Here is a 13,645-nt window from a genome sequence, read left to right as displayed (position 1 = left end):
ATTTGTGTATTTTGTACTTTTAATGCTTTTATTAGCATGTGAAAAGCATACAAATAAGGGCAGATCTGAATGACCACTAAAGCACAAAAAAACTGCTTTGTTTAATCTTGGGGGCTCTGTATTCAGAATTTAAAGTCCCAGAATTTCATACAATTCTAAATTAGAGTCATATATTTAATTCTAGATTGATGGAAAAATACACAAACAAAACATCTCCAAATGGTGCAGGGCCGTAAGTACGTGTGTGCCAGGTGTGCCTGGCACACAGCGCAGCCCCCCTGAGGGCGCAACTGCCCGCATCCTTGGCCTAAAGTCAGTAGCATTGTAATGAGTCAAACTGACTCATTACAAGCCGCCTGTGTGTGTGTGCTGCCGCTGGACTCCGGAGAGGAGGCAGGGGAGGAGGAGGAGGGAGGGGGACTCGGAGCCACAGCAGCGCAATGTCATTGGTGTCGGCGCCTCTGCAGCTGTCCCTCTCTTTCACATTGGCTGGCCGCGATCGCTCCCTTCCTGGTCCAGTCAGGAGCAGGGAGGGAGCAATCGCGGCCAGCCGATGTGAAGAAGAGGGACAGCTGCAGCGGCGCTGCTACCAATGACATTGAGCTGCTGCGGCTCCAGAGTCCCCCTCCCTCCTCTTCCTCCCCTTCCCCCGGAGCTGCTCCTCTCCTTCTCGCCGGTGGCAGCACATGGCTTGTAATGGGTTCCGCAATCGCTTTCTGCCCCACACATGGACGCGATCACCACCAGCTCTCGGACCCTCTCAGCGGCGGCGATAAGAAAAACTGCTGGGGCTGGTGGTACCTGGCTTTGGGGGTATATGTGTACCTGGCACTGGGGGTATATGTGTATCTGGCACTGGGGGCATATGTGTACCTGGCACTGGGGGTATATGTGTATCTGGCACTGTGGGGCATATGTGTACCTGGCATTGGGGGCATATGTGTACCTGGCACTGGGGGTATATGTGTACCTTTCACTGTGGGGCATATGTGTAGCTGGCACTGGGCACATATGTGTACCTGGCACTGGGGATATATGTGTATCTGGCTTTGGGGGCATATGTGTATCTGGCACTGGGAATATATGTGTACCTGACGCTGGGGGAATATGTGTACCTGGCACTGGGGGTATATGTATCCGGCACTGCACACAATGCATATGCCGTAATGTGTAAAAGGGGACTCTACCTGCTGTAATGTGTGAAAGGAGACTCTACCTGCCGTAATGTGTAAAAAGGGACTCTACCTGCCATAATATGTAAAATGGGCTCTACCTGGTATAGTGGCGCTACTGTGTGGCGTAATTTGAATAATGGAGACTACTGTGCATTGGTATTACTATGCATTGGTATTATTTACTGTGAATTGGTATTATCTTGTGGCCACACCCCTGCCCCTTGAAGCCACACCCCTATATTTTTGGCACTATTTGTTATTTTTGGCCTATTTAAAATAATGGGGGGGGGGCATGATGCCATTTCTTGCACACAGCGCTAAAATGTCTAGTTACAGCACTGAAATAGTGCGCAGGGACACAACCCTTCCTAGGGACAGGTGGGTCAGTATGGTATATAATTTTATGTTGCATTTAGTGTGTCCCAGGAATGTCCATCTGAACAGGTTACAGTCTTTGTTTTACTGAATGTTTTCCGGCAACTGTGGTAGTGTGAAATGCACACATAGTAATGTCTCCAACAAGACACATTGCCAACAACTTATTTACACATACCTCTCCCTCGCTAACTTGGTTGGCTAAATCATATAATTTACTGCAGTAAGTGCTCAAGTAATAACTGGGCATGCTAGACGTAACTAAGTGGGCAATTCAGTTAGTTGTGAATAATATTTTCCCCATCATGCAATGTTTCCCAGTATCATAGGATTTTACAAGTTTTTATCATATGATTATTTTTATTTTTTTACAAGTTGATAGTGAATTTGTTGTGCGATTCTAATAAATGGTTCGCTCCAGTTCCATGCATGCTCTTTGACACGTTTCAGTCTATATATTTACCTTGACAAATAAAATAATGGTAATTTAAGGAGAGTAGTAATTTTTCGTCCAAAAAATGACACTTTTAATCGCAATATCCATTATGCAGATCAACTATGCCCAAAATATTGACAGGACCAAAATCAAATTTACGACCAATATAAAATAAGTGATAGCATCAGCTATTAATATGCTCGGTGTATGGGCCTGATATAAAGTAGTACGTAAATCCGATGGTTTGGGGAGGTGGTTGATAGATTGTTACAAGATCTACAGTCAATAGGTCAACACCAGAGGGTCGACAGGGTCAAAAGGCTGACAGGGTCAAAAGGCCGACCGTAAAAAAGGCAGACGTCAAAAGGTCGACACATGGTTTTTTTTCTTGCTTTTACAGCTTTTGCTGCATTTATTATCCATGTCACAAACTATTACCTTTACTAACCTTGTGGCGAGTGAAGCGGAGAGCTGCGAGCCACCAATCCCAAAGTGTGGCGAGCAGACGCGTTTTTTGTGTGAAATATGTTTAAAAACACAAAATAACATAAAAAATACTTTTTTGTGTTGATCTTTTTCATACAGTATAAACCTTTTGACCCTGTTGACCTTTTGACTGTCATCCTTTTGACCCTGTCGACCTTTTGATTGTCGACCTAATGACTGTCAACCTTTATAATGTTTATCTTCTACATCACACCCGATAGATAGTGTACTACTCCGGTTGTTGTTGGTCTGCTTATGTGCAGGACCTGTTCTGTTCATGTGCAGAACGGGTCCTGTGTTGCTGCTTGCAGTTCCCTCAAGCATGATTGATTTGCTGTGGCCGTTTGGGGGCGGAGCAGGGGCATGGTCGGCCTGCATTCCCTGAAACCGGGTTTTCTGTGAATGCTAAGGCCAGGATGCAGATTTCCTGGTCTTGCAAGCAGGCAAAAGGTGGCCAGTTTGAGTAAGTTTTAGCTTTGCAAGGGTGATCAGATGCTGCATCTTCGCACACAGCACTCGGATCTGCAAAGCTGTCAGGAGGCGTCTTAGACGCCTCTTGCAGAATTAAGTTATTATTTGTACGGTACTGCACAGATGCTTCTCTGCAGCTATATAATACTGTACAACTTTGAATCAGGCCCTTGTTCTGAGACGTTTCCTTTTAAAGTTAGGTCCACACTAGATGGTGGATAGTCGATAGGTTAACAAGGTCGACATTTAAATGGTTGACATGGACTTAGGTTGAGAGGCTCAAAGACGTTTCCTTTTAAAGTTAGGTCCACACTAGATGGTGGATAGTCGATAGGTTAACAAGGTCGACATTTAAATGGTTGACATGGACTTAGGTTGAGAGGCTCAAAAGGTTGACACAGTCAAAAGGTCGACATGCAAATAGTCAACACATAAATGGTCGACACATGGTTTTTCTTGACTTTTAGGGTTAGGTTTTATGCTTAGTGTTAGCCACTTGGGGAGGGTTAGGGTTAGGCACTAGGGGGAGTGTTAGGATTAATGTTAAAATAACACAAAAAAAGTCAACTTTTTTCTGTCAACAATTTTCATGTCAACAATTTGCATGGTGACATTTGAACCTTTCTACCTTTTGAACATGGCAACCTAAATCCATGTTCAACATTTAACTGTCGGCATTTTGACCATGTCGACCTTTAGACCTTGTTGACCTTTTTGACTGTCGACCATCTGGTGTCGACTTGTTGACTATCTAGACACTGTTGACCTTTTACTTCACACTTGAATAATACAGACTTTTAGGTTACACATAGATGGCCTTTAGCCATATAAACTACAGGGGCGCAGGTTGCCAACCTAAATAATTCAGTAGTGATCCATTCTGATGGTGACATGCCACTTGATGCAGGTCCGCAGCTGGTAGTATAATCCAACATGGCTAGCAGTCCAAACCAAATTAACCTCAAGATCTACCTAAATTTTGCTTATCTTTATTAATGTATAATTTAACCCAAATTGTCTACTAGCTTCCACTTTAACACAGAAATGTTCACAAACATGACAATGGGCCTGGTTCACATTTAAAAAAAAGTAAAACAAAAAAAGCAAGTCACTTTGTGCCTGGAACAAACCATGTTGCCATGCAACGGGAGCAAATACATTTATTTCTCTAACGTCCTAAGTGGATGCTGGGGACTCCGTAAGGACCATGGGGAATAGCGGCTCCGCAGGAGACTGGGCACATCTAGAGAAAGCTTTAGGACTAACTGGTGTGCACTGGCTCCTCCCCCTATGACCCTCCTCCAAGCCTCAGTTAGATTTCTGTGCCCGACGAGAAGGGTGCACACTAGGGGCTCTCCTGAGCTTCTTAGTGAAAGTTTTAGTTTAGGTTTGTTATTTTCAGTGAGACCTGCTGGCAACAGGCTCACTGCATCGAGGGACTAAGGGGAGAAGAAGAGGGACGATCACAGGCCCAGCCTGGATGGGTCCCGGAGCCGCGCCGCCGGCCCCCTTACAGAGCCAGAAGAGCGAAGAGGTCCGGAAAAATCGGCGGCAGAAGACGTTCCTGTCTTCAATAAGGTAGCGCACAGCACTGCAGCTGTGCGCCATTGCTCTCAGCACACTTCATACTCCGGTCACTGAGGGTGCAGGGCGCTGGGGGGGGCGCCCTGAGACGCAATAAAACATGATAAAAATACCTTACATGGCAAAAAATACATCACATATAGCTCCTGGGCTATATGGATGCATTTAACCCCTGCCAGAATATACAGAAAAACGGGTGATAAGGCCGCCGAAAAGGGGGCGGAGCCTATCTCCTCAGCACACTGGCGCCATTTTCCCTCACAGCTCAGTTGGAGGGAAGCTCCCTGGCTCTTCCCTGCAGTCACTACACTACAGAAAGGGTTAAAAAAAGAGAGGGGGGCACTAAATAGGCGCAGTATTAGAACATACAGCAGCTATAAGGGGAAAAACACTTATATAAGGTTATCCCTGTATATATATATAGCGCTTTGGTGTGTGCTGGCATACTCTCCCTCTGTCTCCCCAAAGGGCTAGTGGGGTCCTGTCCTCTATCAGAGCATTCCCTGTGTGTGTGCTGTGTGTCGGTACGTTTGTGTCGACATGTATGAGGAGAAAAATGATGTGGAGACGGAGTAGAGTGTCTGTAACAGTGATGTCACCACCGAGGGGGTCGACACCTGAGTGGATGTACTGTTGAAAATTACGTGACAGTGTCAGCTCTGTATAAAAAAACAGTGGTTGACATGAGACAGCCGGCTACTCAGCTTGTGCCTGTCCAGACGTCTCATAGGCCGTCAGGGGCTCTAAAGCGCCCGTTACCTCAGATGGCAGATACAAAAGCCGACACGGATACTGACTCCTGTGTCGACGGTGAAGAGACAACCGTGATTTCCAGTAGGGCCACACGTTACATGATTGAGACAATGGAAAATGTTTTATACATTTCTGATAATACGAGTACCACCAAAAAGGGGTATTATGTTCGGTGAGGGAAAAACTACCTGTAGTTTTCCTGAATCTGAGAAATAAAATGAGGTGTGTGATGATGCGTGGGTTTCCCCCCGATAACAATTGATAATTTCTTAAAAAGTATTGGCTGTATACCCTTTCCCGCCAGAGGTTAGGGTGCGTTGGGAAACACCCCCTAGTGGGGATAAGGCGCTCACACGCTTGTAAGAACAAGGGCTCTACCCTCTCATGAGATGGCCGCCCTTAAGGATCCTGCTGATAGAAAGCAGGAGGGTATCCAAAAATGTATTCACACACATACTGGTGTTATACTGCGACCAGCAATCGCCTCAGCCTGGAGGTGCAGTGCTGGGTTGGCATGGTCGGATTCCCTGACTGGAAATATTGATATCCTAGATAAGGATAGCATATTATTGCCTATAGAGCATTTAAAAGATGCATTTCTATATATGCAGGATGCACAGCGGAATAATTGCCGACTGGCATCAAGTATAAGTGCGTTGTCCAATTCTACCAGTAAAATGGTCAGGTGATGCGGATTCCAAACGGCATTTGGAAGTATTGCCTTTGAAAGGGGACATTAGGGGTCGCTCTTTTAGACCTGGTGGCCACGGCAACAACTGGGAAATCCACGTTTGTACCCCAGGTCGCCTCTCAAAATAAGACGCCGTATTATCAGGCGCAGTCCTTTGTTGGCAAGCGGACAAAAGGTTCCTCTTTTCTGCTCGTGACAGAGGGAGAGGAAAAAGGCTGAAGAGATTACCCAGTTCCCAGGAACAGAAATCCTTTCCCGCCTCTGCAAAGCCCTCAGTATGACGCTAGGGCCTTACAAGCTCAGGCACGGTGGGGGCCCGTTCTCAATGAATTTCAGTGCGCAGTGGGCTCACTCGCAAGTAGACCCCTGGATCCTTCAGGTAATATCTCAAGGGTACATATTGAAATTCGAGACGTCTCCCCCTCGCCGTTTCCAAAAGTCGGCTTTACCGACGTCTCCCTCTGACAGGGAGGCAGTTTTGGAAGCCATTCACAAGCTGTATTCCCAGCAGGTGATAATCAAGGTACCCCTCCTGCAACAGGGAACGGGGTATTATTCCACACTATTGTGGTACCGAAGCCAGACGGCTCGGTGAGACCGATTCTAAATCTAAAATCTTTGAACACTTACATACAGAGGTTCAAATTCAAGATTGAGTCACTCAGAGCAGTGATTGCGAACCTGGAAGAAGGGGACTACATGATGTCTCGGGACATCAAGGATGCTTACCTTCATGTCAAAATTTACCCTTCTCACCAAGGGTACCTCAGGTTATGGTACAGAACTGTCACTATCAGTTCAGACGCTGCCGTAGGGATGGTCCACGACACCCCGGGTCTTTACCAAGGTAATGGCCGAAATGATATCCCTTCGAAGGAAGGGAATTTTAGTTATCCCTTACTTGGACGATTCCCTGATAAGGGTAAGATCCAGGGAACAGTTGGAAGTCGGTGTAGCACTATCTCAGGTAGTGTTGCGGCAGCACGATTGGATTCTCAATATTCCAAAATCGCAGCTGGTTCCGACGACTTGTCTTCTGTTTCCTAGGGATGTTCCTGGACACAGTCCAGAAAAAAGGTGTTCTCCCGGAAGAGAAAGCCAGGGAGTTATCCGAGCTAGTCAGGAACCTCCTAAAATCGAACCAAGTCTCAGTGCATCATTGCACAAGGGTTCTGGGTAAAAATGGTGGCTTCCTACGAAGCAATCCCATTCGTTAGATTCCACGCATGAACTTTCCAGTGGAACCTACTGGACAAATGGTCCGGGTCGCATTTTCAGATGCATCAGCGGATAACCCTGTCACCAAGGACAAGGGTATCCATCCTGTGGTGGTTGCAGAGTGCTCATCTTCTAGAGGGCCGCAGATTCGGCATTCAGGACTGGGTCCTGGTGACCACGGATGCCAGCCTGCGAGGCTGGGGAGCAGTCACACAGGGAAGGAATATCCAGGGCTTAGGGTCAAGCCTGGATACATCACTTCACATAAATATCCTGAAGCTAAGGGCCATTTACAATGCTCTAAGCTTAGCAAGACCTCTGCTTCAAGGTCAGCCGGTATTGATCCAGTCGGACAACATCATGGCAGTCACCCACGTAAACAGACAGGGTGGCACAAGAAGCAGGAGGGCAATGGCAGAAGCTGCAGGGATTCTTCGCTGGGCGGAAAATCATGTGATAGCACTGTCAACAGTATTCATTCCGGGAGTGGACAACTGGGAAGCAGACTTCCTCAGCACGACCTCCACCCGGGAGAGTGGGGACTTCACCCAGAAGTCTTCCACATGATTAAAAAACTCGACAGGTATTGCGCCAGGTCAAGAGACCCTCAGGCAATAGTTGTAGACGCTCTGGTAACACCGTGGGTGTACCAGTCAGTGTATGTGTTCCCTCCTCTGCCTCTCATACCCAAGGTACTGAGATTGATAAGATGGAGAGGAGAAAGCACTATATTCGTGGCTCCGGATTGGCCAAGAAGGACTTGGTAACCGGAACTTCAAGAGATGCTCACGGAGGATCCGTGGCCTCTACCTCTAAGAAGGGACCTGCTCCAGCAAGGACCCTGTCTGTTCCAAGACTTACCGCGGCTGCGTTTGACGGCATGGCGGTTGAACGCCGGATCCTGAAGGAAAAAAGGCATTCCGGATGAAGTCATCCCTATCCTGATCAAAGCCAGGAAGGATGTAACCGCAAAAACATTATCACCGCAATTGGCGAAAATATGTTGCGTGGTGCGAGGCCAGTAAGGCCCGACGGAGGAAATTCAACTGGGTCGATTCCTACATTTCCTGCAAACAGGAGTGTCTATGGGCCTGAAATTTGGGTCCATTAAGGTTCAAATTTCGGCCCTGTCAATTTTCTTCCAAAAAGAACTAGCTTTAGTCCCTGAAGTTCAGACGTTTGTAAAAGGGGTACTGCATATACAGCCTCCTTTTGTGCCTCCAGTGGCACTTTGGGATCTCAATGTAGTTTTGGGTTCCAAAAGTCACATTGGTTTGAACCACTTAAATCTGTGGAGTTAAAATATCTCACATGGAAAGTGGTCATGCGGTTGGCCCACGATACAAAAAAAACCCTCACGGCAACCTTTCTTTGTGTTAGCCTTTTCAATGTCGACCTTTTTATCATGTCGATCTTTTTCATGTGTCGACCTTGTGTCTGTAGACCCTTTAGAGTCAACCTAGACACTGTCGACCTTTTGCTGGTCGACCTAGACAGCCATACCCCAATGGAGTTCCATCAGCGTACTCCTGTATTAGTAACCAGGTCTAGTTGTTTTTCCGAAAAATATTTCAAAGCTTTGAAATGTAAAAACCAGAATTAGTAATTGTTTCTGCACTTTACTCCGTTGCAACTGATGTTTAAAGCAAACGTCAAGTAGAATGTTAAAGACATGTTCTGCGTGTGTGCTTTTATAGTTTTGTGCTAGTGTAATAGCTCAAACTAGGGCTGGAAACAGAGATTACATTGATAATGATCCCTGAAGGTTGGTGTGTTCCTTTGAACTAATACCTCTCAATATTTTCCTTGTTGTTTTTTTTTTAAGTTATGCCCTTGTCAATATATTATTACTATATCTAAAATATATATATATATATATATATATATATAGTATTTCTAATTGATATAAACCTAACATATTTTTCAGCACTGTACAACATACCTTTTCAGCCTCCTCGCCAAAGGATCTCGGAGGAGAGGTCAAAGTGTAATTTGAATCATCACAGGCTGTGATGATTCAAATTACACTTTGACCTCTCCTCCGAGATCACAGCCCTACCCCCCGCTGGGCAGAGCGAAGTGTGGTATGCCATGAATCGCATTATTTAGCGTACGGATTGCCCACTTTACTGGGGATGGGGAGGCTGGTTTATTAAAAAAATATATAATGCATGGTTATCAATGAGACAAACAGCCAGAATCAAGTATTTATATTCTAGGAGAGCCCAATTAAATGGAAATTGGAGCTGCCGTCATTGCCTTAACCCTCTACTAAGCTAATGCATTTTTGAATCCCTGTGCTGAGACTCATTTGGCACTTTTGGGCTCACCATACTCCTGATTTTACAATCATATTTGTGCCCATATAACCCTACTCTCAAGCCTTTTTTTTTTATATATAAATAAGAGGAGAGTGAATGGTAAAAATCATAGAGGCATAAAAAGGTTAGTGAGCTGTTTAGGAAACAACCCATCATATCAAAAGGCATGAAATCCGTTTCTAAACCAAGCCTGAAATGCACAGTAGTTTCCAGCAGGTGGCGAAGTAGAGGTACATTTTTACTTTTTTTATTTATTTGTAATGTCCCATACACACGGTGAGATTCGGGCTATGCCCGATTCTCACTATGCGACAGGGGCTAGGTCGGCACATAGTCAGTATCGCAAGCACACTCATTATGTGCTTACGATACTGACTATGTGCGATTTTGGCTAAGTGTCAATTTTAACTATTTTTTCTATAGAGATAGTCAAAATTTACTTGCCTGCACATCTAGTCATGCGATGCAACCGCGCGGGACCACGCATCGTCATCGAATCGGGATCACAAGGTGACTTTCACCTTGCGATCTGCACTAACTTTTGTTACGATTCTATATAGTCAAAATCGTAAAAAAAAATCTCACCGTGTGTACACACCATTAGTTGCTTAAGGTTGAGTAATCAATTTAAAGAGAGACTTATCTTATTAAATAGGTACTAGCCTTCTAACAAGATAGGACTTTGTTTGCATCCGCTGTCTTAAGGGGGGTACACACGGAGAGATCCGTGCTCAAAATCTAAGCAATCTTGCTAGATTGCTTAGATTTTAAGCACGGATCTGCCGTGTGTATGCCCCACAGCGATAGCGATGCGCGGCCCCGCACATCGCTATCGCCGATGCTAGATTGAGCTGCATGCAGGCTCAATCTAGCGGGTCGCTCACTTCACCGTTGTGTGAAGTGAGCGGCCCCCCGTCGGCTTTCCCCCTCGCTCAGCACATCGCGCTGTGCTGAGCGGGGTGAGAGATGTGTGCTGAGCGGTCTGTGTTAAGATCGCTCAGCACACATCTCTCCCGTGAGTACCCCCCTTTAGGCTAAAGAGGTGACAGGTTTAAATGTATGCACCTTGCTTACACTTTTATATATATAGTAATCAGGGACGTGCAGTCAGGGGAGGCAGTGCCTCCCCTCAGTAATGATTAAAATAATACTAAGAAGATACTTATGACACATATTCTGTGTCATAAGTATCTTCTTTAGCCTTTATATTATTTTAATCATTATTATCATTATTATCTTTCTAAAAAAAACAGTTTTAAAAGGGTTTTGGAGGCACCGCTCTCGGTGCCTCCCGCTGTTAGTGTAAAATGGGCGGAAGCGGGGGGCGGGGTCAAGAATTGGGCAGAAAAAACCATTGAAAACAGGTCTGTAAGCGGCACTAGTATAAGTGCCGCTTTGACAGGGGCGTGCTTTCAGCCCAAATGAAAGCACGCCCCTGTCACCTAGTCAGGTTGCTGAATGGTTAGTTGTCGGTTCGGGGAGGGGAGCACCAAAGAACATGCCCCCTGTAACTGTCACCTAGTAAATATGTGGCCGTCTCCGCCCGCCCGTTCACCAGCCCATCCCGCAGCCTGTCCCCCTGCACAGTGGCTGATCTTGTAGAGGCAGTGGCGTTAGAACGGTGGGGCAAGGGGGCACCATGCCCCCCCCCCCCCCCCCCCCCCCAATAAAAAATAAAATATGACAGAGGCGCAGGTGGGTAGGGCGCTTACCTCCGATAACCGCGGGGACTTAAACAGTCTGCTGCTGTAGGGTGCTATGCTGTGCGCTGTCCAAGCCGGCTATTCTTCACAGATGTATTACTGGGAGGAGGCGGGGATGTTCCAGCAGGCTCAGCATGTCCACGCCTCCTCCCAGTAATGCATCACAGTGAAGAAGAGCAGGGTTGGACAGCGCACAGCATAGCACCCTGCGGCTGTGCAGCAGCAGACTGTTTAAACTAAGTCCCCGCTTGTATCGGAGGTAAGCGCTCTCCCCCACACTGTTGATAGGGATTGGGGGGAGCGCCAATATGTATGTTTCCCTGCGCCCCGCCCCCCCAACCTCAAAACATTCTGGTGCCCCTCAGTAGAAGGGGGTGCTGCCGGACGACGGAAGTGTATGCAGGGACAGTTCCCTGTGCACTTCCACCTCACCCCCCCTGTGACACCGCCGCCACTGCCCCTCTCTGGCATACTTCGCCAGACACCGATACGAATGCAGTCCGGCCAGAGGGGGAGGGGGGAAAGGGCCACAATCCCCTCTCCTCTCACTATTCACTCTTCCTCCAACCACAGATTCCTGTTCAGGGCTTCAGGCTGCTCTTTGCCACTGGGGATCTGACGTCACAAAGTAGGAGCCACGCTGCAGTTCTAGGGCCGGGACCAGGTAAGTAAATAGCACTATAAATGTCATTCACTGCCTATCCCCAATACCCTTTACTTCTTTCTGTCACACTCTCACCCACTGCAATTGCTGTCACCCTCTCCCTGGCGTCACTCCCTGTCACCCGCTGCTGTCACCCTCTCCCTGGCGTCACTCCCTGTCACCCGCTGCTGTCACCCTCTCCCTGGCGTCACCCTCTGTCACCCGCTGCTGTCACCCTCTCCCTGGCGTCAATCCCTGTCACCCGCTGCTGTCTCCCTGGTGTCACCCTCTGTCACCCGCTGCTGTCACCCTCTCCCTGGCGTCACTCCCTGTCACCCGCTGCTGTCACCCTCTCCCTGGCTTCTCCCTCTGTCACCCGCTGTGTCGCCCTCTCCCTGGCGTCACTCCCTGTCACCCGCTGCTGTCGCCTTCTCCCTGGCGTCACTCCCTGTCACCCGCTGCTGTCGCCCTCTCCCTGGCGTCACTCCCTGTCACTCACTGCTGTCGCCTTCTCCCTGGCGTCACTCCCTGTCACCCGCTGCTGTCGCCCTCTCCCTGGCGTCTCTCCCTGTCACCCGCTGTTGTCACTCTCTCCCTGGCGTCACTCCCTGTCACTCGCTGCTGTCGCCTTCTCCCTGGCGTCACTCCCTGTCACCCGCTGCTGTCGCCCTCTCCCTAGCGTCACTCCCTGTCACCCGCTGTTGTCACTCTCTCCCTGGCGTCACTCCCTGTCACCCGCTGCTGTCACCCTCTCCCTGGCGTCACACTCTTCCTGACACCTTCTCGCTGGTGTCACCCTCTCACCCACTGCTGTTCTACCTGGCGTCTCCCTCTCCCTATTTTGTTGTCCAGGACTTCCATTAACTTAATAGCGCCACATCCACGGTGCTATTAAGTTAATGGAAGCCCTGGTCAACAAAATTGCATTCATGTCCTCCCCTCCCCAGTCCCAAACACTAATAATTATTTTATAAAAATGTACAATATATTAGCCGCCTGCTCATCTCAAGTATTATGAGCAGACAGGCTGCGGGCATTATCACTAATGGTATTGGACTGAGATGCGAGTTAGTGGCGGTGGGCCTGGGCAGTTAATGGTGGGCGATTTTGTAAGCCATTGGCGGGGGTGGTGACCATTAGTGGCGGGGGTAGCGGGCATCAGGGATGACGGCGGTAGCTGGCATCGGCTCTGGGGCAGTAGCGGGCATTAGTTCCGCGGAGGTAGGTGTCGTTGGCAGGACTCGGCGGAGATTATGGCTGCAGTGCCTCACCAGCCACTGACCTCACCGCACGCCACTGATAGTAATACGTTAATTACTACGTTTGTTGACCATAAACAAATACGTGTGTGTGTGTGTGTGTGTGTGTGTGTCTGTGTGTGTTCAAAAAGCAGAGCAGAAAAAGCAGGTGCCAAATAGTGCATAGACTGTTGAAATAATTTATTAAGCAGTCAGAATATAAAGAAGAATGAATGGTACCATTAGTGGTGGTCATACACCATCGAAGTACCGTATACAGGTTCAGATAGGTACCACCGGCACAAACACCAGGCTTCTCACCAGTGGTACAATTGTGTGGGTACGGGTGGGTACGGCGTACCCGTAAGAATTTAGCCGTGGGTACGCCGTACCCACACCTACGGGCCGCCGCTCCTCTTCCCTCCCTCTTCTGCTCCCCGCCGCACCGCCGTTGATGTGAGGGAAGGAGAGCGCAGGTTGCGCTCTCCTCCCCTCACGCAGACAGGACGGCAGCGGTGAGCAGGGGGGGGGGGGGGGGGGTATGTATTTGT

The 13,645-nt window shown here is 48.0% G+C and overlaps 1 protein-coding gene and 1 long non-coding RNA gene across 4 annotated transcripts in view; both read left to right on the top strand.

Moving 5' to 3' along the window:
- Positions 1-13,645, top strand: part of CERS6 (ceramide synthase 6) — a 694,449-nt gene that overhangs the window by 19,033 nt on the left and 661,771 nt on the right. The gene's annotated exons all lie outside the window — the stretch shown is intronic.
- LOC134944750 (uncharacterized) overlaps positions 11,362-13,645 on the top strand; it is an 82,528-nt gene continuing 80,244 nt past the window's right edge. Inside the window, exons 1-2 of the long non-coding RNA XR_010181939.1 lie at positions 11,362-11,472; positions 11,787-11,877. This is a non-coding gene — a long non-coding RNA (uncharacterized LOC134944750). The remainder of the gene's footprint in view (positions 11,473-11,786; positions 11,878-13,645) is intronic.

Source organism: Pseudophryne corroboree, chromosome 7 (assembly GCF_028390025.1).
Source record: "Pseudophryne corroboree isolate aPseCor3 chromosome 7, aPseCor3.hap2, whole genome shotgun sequence".
Classification (NCBI taxonomy): domain Eukaryota; kingdom Metazoa; phylum Chordata; class Amphibia; order Anura; family Myobatrachidae; genus Pseudophryne; species Pseudophryne corroboree.
Note: the sequence above shows the minus strand (reverse complement) of the source record. Positions and strands in the feature narration are given on the sequence as shown.